The sequence below is a fragment of the Mercenaria mercenaria genome, chromosome 15 (assembly GCF_021730395.1).
Source record: "Mercenaria mercenaria strain notata chromosome 15, MADL_Memer_1, whole genome shotgun sequence".
Taxonomy (NCBI): domain Eukaryota; kingdom Metazoa; phylum Mollusca; class Bivalvia; order Venerida; family Veneridae; genus Mercenaria; species Mercenaria mercenaria.
Genome location: NC_069375.1, coordinates 15,817,476 through 15,824,863, shown reverse-complemented (window position 1 = coordinate 15,824,863; position 7,388 = coordinate 15,817,476).

Genomic DNA, 7,388 nt, shown 5'->3' with positions numbered 1-7,388 from the left:
TTTCTATTTATAACTATGCCTATTTCTGTCGGCCAGTTTGCTCATCTTATAATCAATGGTAGCAATAAAAAAGAGGGTTATGGAGGTCATGATGACCACCTGACTTAAGTGGTTAAATGATGAATAGGCAGATAAACACTGTAGAATACTATATGCTTAACAACTAAGCTCTATGCCTTTATATTTTAAACAGGAATCTTTAAAGATTTTTATACAGTCTATGTAAATATAATGGACAGGCCAATTATATTTCCAAAGAAATGATTTACACAAACTTGGTAAAGGACCACTAGACGATGCTTCCTATCAGATGTCTAAGCTATGGATCCTGAACTTCAGACAAGAAAATTCTTCTTTTTTTCTGACATAATAATATGTTAAGAAAATCATTTGGAAACATAGAATGCAACCGAGTAAAATAATACCAGACTCAGTCTGATTATTTCTAATCATAAGAGGTAATGGAAATTTCAAAACTCTTCAATTCCCATAGGATCGGTGACATAGATATAATTGTACTCTATGACTCCGAAAGGTTCTATAAAAAGTCTGATTGAAATGGAGGTCCCAGGGCAGGGCCAGTTTTGAACCTAGCGTCATAATTTGAATAGAACTGGAAATTGGGTACTAACATTTCAAAGGTCTGAGACTTCTGGTTTGGAGAAAAAATAGTCTAAGTGATTTCCATTTGGTTGTCATTGCAAATAGAATTACGCATGAAATGAAATTTCTTGAACAATATGGTAGAGGACTGTCCAGGAAATATCTAGGCCAGGTTGTATCAACTTTCACTCACTAGTTTCAGATAAATTGTTGTTTGAATAAAAATTTGGACAGACGGACGGTGACTGATCACAATACCCCAAGCTTAGCTTATGCGTCTTCATGAAATATCCTATGGTTTACTTATTGTTTAATTCTATCATCATTACTTTCCTTTAAAGGGGGAGGATCTGGAGTCTATAGTCCAAGTATTTACTTCTTTGAATTTCAACATATCGGTGCACTTGACTGAAACATGTGTATGAAGGATGCGCATGTCTATTTGTGAAGGTGCAATAAGCTCATTTCATGTGTGATGTATTATTATATCATATATCAGTTTTATCAATATATAATTATATTAGCAGTTTAGTGTTATAAGATCTCATCAAATGCGATCGATTGTAATTTACGAAACACCTTTTCTCGCAGCCCCATTATTTGTTTGATTTATTTAATTAAGTGTCTCAACAGTTAAATCTTAGGTGTAGGTCACTTTGCAGCCAGCAACACATTTTCAGCAACTGCTATTTTAATACTTTAGGCCTTCTCCATACACGTCTTGAATTATATCAATCTCTAATGTTAATTTAATTTATTTTTCAGGTTGACGTGAAATAAGTTGTACCAGTGAACAGAGGGACTTTATTTTTTTTAAAACGTTCATTACATCTGCGAAGGCAATTACTTGCTTACATGAGGAAAAGACGAACTATTCATAATAAACGTTTTAATGTAATCGCTTTAAGGAAGTACGAGCGTTTTTTTTTTTCATCGTATCCGCCATTTTGAAAAATGTTTCTCCGAATAATGCTTTCTTACAAAAGTTTTGTCAAAAATTAATGATAGATAATTAAAATATGGCTAATAATGTACAATTTAAGCAAATATATTCTACTTTTTGCAAAAAAGTATCACCCTTATTTTTGGTTGGTACTTGCCTAAAATTGACGTAAGATTTACAATGGGGTAGGAGTAGGTAATGTCAAATATCTACTAAAGTAGATTAGGTTTAGTTTTGAAATTTTCTTAACTGATACATATAATGTTGGGCTATAACTGAAACAAAAAATACCATAATTCACAAATTTGTAACACTATTTTCTTAATAAATCTCTTAGATGCACGGTGACACCAACTTTTTTTACTTTCCATTTTGAAGCACTTTTGTGGGTCATCAATCTGACTAAAGTACATCTCCTATTACGCTACGCATAGGATCTGAGAACGACCTATTCATAGCCTCGTTCTGACGACCCTTTCGCTAGCCAATCAGAGCTTAACTTACAAAATTTAGCAAATTACCTTTAGCCTTGTCTTTTGATATTTACAATTCTTATGTCGGAATATGTCAGATAGCCGGTTAGCTCAGTCGGTAGGCCACTTGCTTAGTAATCGAGGGGTCCCGAGTTCGAGCCCTGGAATAACTGCACATTTTTCTTACTCTTTGACATTCTAACAAGTCGTCTCATTGGTTAAAATAAAAATAGCAATGCTGGAAATCCAAAATATACAGAAGACGTATGTGAATGGGTCGTTCTCAGATCTTCGTTTAGAAGATCAAGTACTTCAGTCAGATTGGTGGGTCATTAAAGCTGCAAAATATTTTGAAAATCAAAATATCAGAATTTTTTTGTATGTCTAAATACGTTTTCTCTATTGACAATAAAGCGGGAGGGGTAATTATGTCAATATGTAAAGAAAATTGATAGTGACATTTATGCTTATATAATACTTATATAATATTCACATTAACCTGTAGCACCAGAAATCCCTATAACATTAAGTGGGATATTATATGTTTTATAAAGTATCACCATCTTTTTTTAATTTTACAAAATTTCGGTGTCCAATGTTTTTCTTCTCTTGTTTGTCTTGGAAACAAAAGTTCTTCAAGCTCACAGAGTATGAAAAAATTCTTTACGTTAGAAAAAATTCGCTCCTACATCCTTAAAATGAATGTACTTCTCAGTACTAAGGATATACCTCTGGGCAGAGTGGTCGCATAAATACGCTCTTTGAATAAAACCAGGGTCCGCATTCATCTACATTAAAACCTAAAACTTAATTTGTCATACATTTTACAGAAAATTATCACTGATGAAATTTTGATAAGCTGTTTGTAACTACAGAATGCACATACATGCAGTTTCATGACAACAGCAAAGACAAAATTTAGCATTTTAAAGTCTAAATTTCAGACGTAAAACGTTGGTGAATCCGGTCCCTGGACAAATGAATGATATTAAAAGAAATAATTACACGCATTATTATTATATTTGCAAATGTGATTACACAAAAATCTTTCAAGTAATACTACGTAATAATATTTTTACCGAGTAACTGACATTGTTCCTGATTTCGCGGTTTAAGACAGAAGAACGATTTTTAGGGAAAACAGTGTAATCTAATAATAACAGAATAATGCCTGTTTCAGTATTATAAATATTGTAGAAGTACGTTTCCTTTTGGCAAAATTTGTATCGATATTTTTTATGTATTTTTATTTTAAATTTAGGTTAAAATGTAAGCATGTACACGATTTCATCTCATCAATAGTCATGAATCCTCACATGTTTCAATTAAGTGTTTTCGCCGTCAGCCAGCTAATGACTACCGGATACAAAAAGCTCTAACGGAGCATGTTCTGATAGGATGTGCCGCTGACGACGTATACAGGTATATATACTATAAATAATAAAACGTAAATAAATGAGTTTTCTACTTTTATGTGTGACAAAATCAAATGCGTTGAAATGACATTGCTTATCTATTATCCCCCAAAAACGAAATTGTAAGAGGGCTATACTGGTTTTAGGTTGTCCGTCCGTCCGTCCGTGACATAATCTGTGTGCACCACTTTGACATAATTTAACGAAACTTCACAAAAGTGATCAGTAACAACAGTAGTTGTGCATGGTGCATGTTAGGTTCTTTTAGAAATAAAAATGCAGAGTTACGAAACATTTTTTTTTATTCCTATACTATTTATATATATACAGTCTGCATATGCAATCTTGTGCGCGCCTAATCCCTTCAACCCATGCACACAGTTTAATAAAACTTCGAATTAAGTTTGATTTAAAAACAAACAAACATCATTTTGCTACGGTCACCCGTGGCCTATAATGATGAAATAGTCATGCTTTATTGCCAAAAATAGACTAGCATTAATCAACGTGGCAATCCATGACCTGCTTAAAAATGTTGGTTATTAACATCCTTTCACTCTGGCAATCCGTGACCTGTAATATACTTAATTTAATCGCTGCGGCCTTCCGTGACTATGTGTTTTGATGCTGGTGATATTAAAAGCAAATTCACTTTCATTGTGCCATAAAACAAGGATAAACATCCAACGGGCATGCAATGTTCCAATAACGCAGCCTCCCCAAACTGCAAGCCCCAGCACGTACCGCTTTATGTTGCGCACCTTACCTTACTTTACTCCAACAACGTTCCAAAGTCATGGGACTGTGTAAATAAAAGTATTTCTGGCTAGGTTAATCCCTAACAAACGCAATGAAAACAGAAGGCATAACATGTAAAACACAAAAACCCGCTTGCAAATTTATTTAAATGAATATAAATGTATTATATAAAAAGCAAAACTTAAGAACCAAAAAAGCATTTACTCAATGCCTTTGCCGAAGACATCTGTGACCTGTAACATGCTTAAATGCTGGTGATATCGAAAATCATCCCTGACCTATCACATCAAACAATTCGGGCTTTATCAGCAAACCACTAATATTAATCGACGTGGCAATCCAAAACCTGGACTATGCTTAAACGATGATTACAAACATCTTGCGACCTGATGATATTGAAGAAAGACAAATGTCATTTTACTACGGAAATCTTTGACTGGTAGTATACTCCAATACTGCTGATATTGATCAATTTGAAGAAAAATATCATTCCACTACAACTATCTGTGACCTAAATACTTTAATGATAAGACTAAAAGCAAATGTAATTTCACTGTGGCAATCCTTGCCCTGTAATGTACTAAAGTACTAGAGAAATCGAACAAGAACAAAGATAATTTCCATGCGGCCATCCGTGACTGTAATACCCTTATACCTTCTAATTCAGACAAAAACAAATTATTCTTCATTCTGGCCAACCGTATTATGTAATATGCTTTAATGCTGTTGATATTGACCAAAAGCATATAAAAACTGAGATATAAATATTGAGAAACGACCTTTTAAAAGTCATCAAGGTCATGCATTCTATCATATTTCCATGGTGTATCATTAGTGTTTTCTTAATCGAAAAATACAGACACTAGATGTTGCATCTCGAATGAAATATTTTTCTTGTCGGATTAATATGGAGTGTAATGTGTTGCAATATTATATTTTCTATAATTATTGTCAATCTTTATATATTTATTCAATGTCTTAAAATATTTATCGTGAAACAGAAATATGTTTTCAATGTTTTCATATTTTTTTTCAATGTTTTGGAATAATTATTGTAAAACTAAAACAAGTCTGCAATGCAACAAAATATTTATTCAATGTTTTCAATTCATTTATTCGATCCTACAAAATAGTTTTTACACAATAAAAATATTTATTGTATATCACAAAATATTTTTTCTAAAATTTATTATTTTTATTCAATCCTACAAAATTTTTGTTCGATGCAACCGTAATAATTTTGTGTAAAACGTAAATATTTATTATATCTGCTTAAAATATATGTTCGAAAGAAATCTGGGTAAATTGCTATATTGCGGCCAATCTGCGGAAAACTGCGGCGCATTTTATTAATAAGCCCGTTTTGGAAAAACGAACGTATTAGCCTATGTGCTGATGCGTGCGTCCGTCTATTCGTCCGCCTGTCTGTCCGTCAGTCAATATTCGTGTCCGTAGCATAATTTTATAACCATTGACTTTAAACTTGGCATATAGGTAGATGGCGATGAGACAATGTATAGAGCACTTAAATCGGCTCTGTAGGTCAAAGGTAAAGGTCACAAACTGAGCTAAAAGGTCAAAACTGACCATCTCGTTTGTATCCGGAGCATAGCTAAATAACCATGCAAGGTATTGACTTCAATTTTGGCATGTTTTAGGTGACGATGAGACAATATACAGAGCACTTAAACTGGCTCTGAAGATCAAAGGTCAAGGTCAAAATTGGGCTCAAAGATGACATTTGTAAGTTTAATTTCATGTCCGGAAAAAATCTTATTAATCATTTAAGGTATCGACTTCAAACTTGGGGTGTAGGTATGTGGTGATGAAACGATGTGCAGAGTGCAGAAACCAGAGTGGACGGTCAAAGGTCAAGGTCTAAGCAAGGTCAAATCTCCCCATCGTAGTTCATGTCCAGAGCATATACATCCCCCGGCCCACAAAAACAACAACATCTTTATTTTCATTTACACCCCCACCCCATCTACACTGTACCATCGCCCCCTGCACCACAAACCCCACGTCCCACCAATTATTGTTTTCTCTCCTCCCTCCTTTTTTTATTTAGCTTCTTGCCCTTTAGTATTATGTCACATCCAAACCCCAAACACTCCAGCACCCTGCATTTGTTTTAATTTAGTTTTTGCTCTTTAGTAAACTGTCTCCTGTTACCAGCACACACACACACACACGCACGCACGCACGCACGCACACACACATCCTTCTCCCCCTCCCTTCCCGATCCCTCACATGCCCCGCCAAAAAATCTTTAGATATGTATCTTCTTTAAATTTTGCTTCCCTCCTCTAAAAAACATTAATAATTGCCCCGCTAGGCGAAGCTCTTGTTTTGTATATTTCGGTTATCGATGATGTGATCTATACCCTCTAGCGTTTTTTTACTGATCGTTGAATCGAATAAAAATTCTGTAGGGTTTGACAAATAATTTGAAAACATTGAATAAATATTTTGCCACATTGCATTTTTTAATATTTCAAAAGATAGAAAAAATATATGAAACATTGAAAAAAATATTTTGTTTTACAATAAATACTTTAAGATATTGAATGAATATCCATATATAAAGATATACAATAATTATAGAAAATATAATAGTGCAACACATTACACGCCGCAGTATAATAAGATTATAACCGTTTGATGAAGAGTTTATGGCGAAGAAAATGTCAGCCTAACAAATGAAAGACTGTTTGCAATATATTCGTTGAAGATGCAATGAACTGATCACATTTAGCCAAATGACCCAAGCTTGAGGTTTTTCCTTTACCATTAAGTGTATAAATCATATCCCAACCTGGAATTCAATATAGGTTCCAGAGAACTTCAAGAGAAACAATAAGGACTTACAAAAGGAAATTTTTTGTCAAAAGGAAAGCCAGAGTTACAGGACATGGTAACTATATGAACTTATAATCCTAAAAGCTCATTTTTAAGTTTCAAAATAATATGTGTATCCACTCCAGAGTTATTCCTGGAAAACTATCTGAGATAGGTTAAGAGGGCAAAAGAATAATGTAACACCGCAAAACATACAGGAAGGATAGATAGAAACACACTTCATTTGACACAACTGTAAGAGGTCAATTCTACATGTTCTTAGTAAATTAACTGACCAGAGCAACAATCTCTGTACAACAATCAAAGTTCAGTCCTCCCTGCTGCTTGCTCTAGACA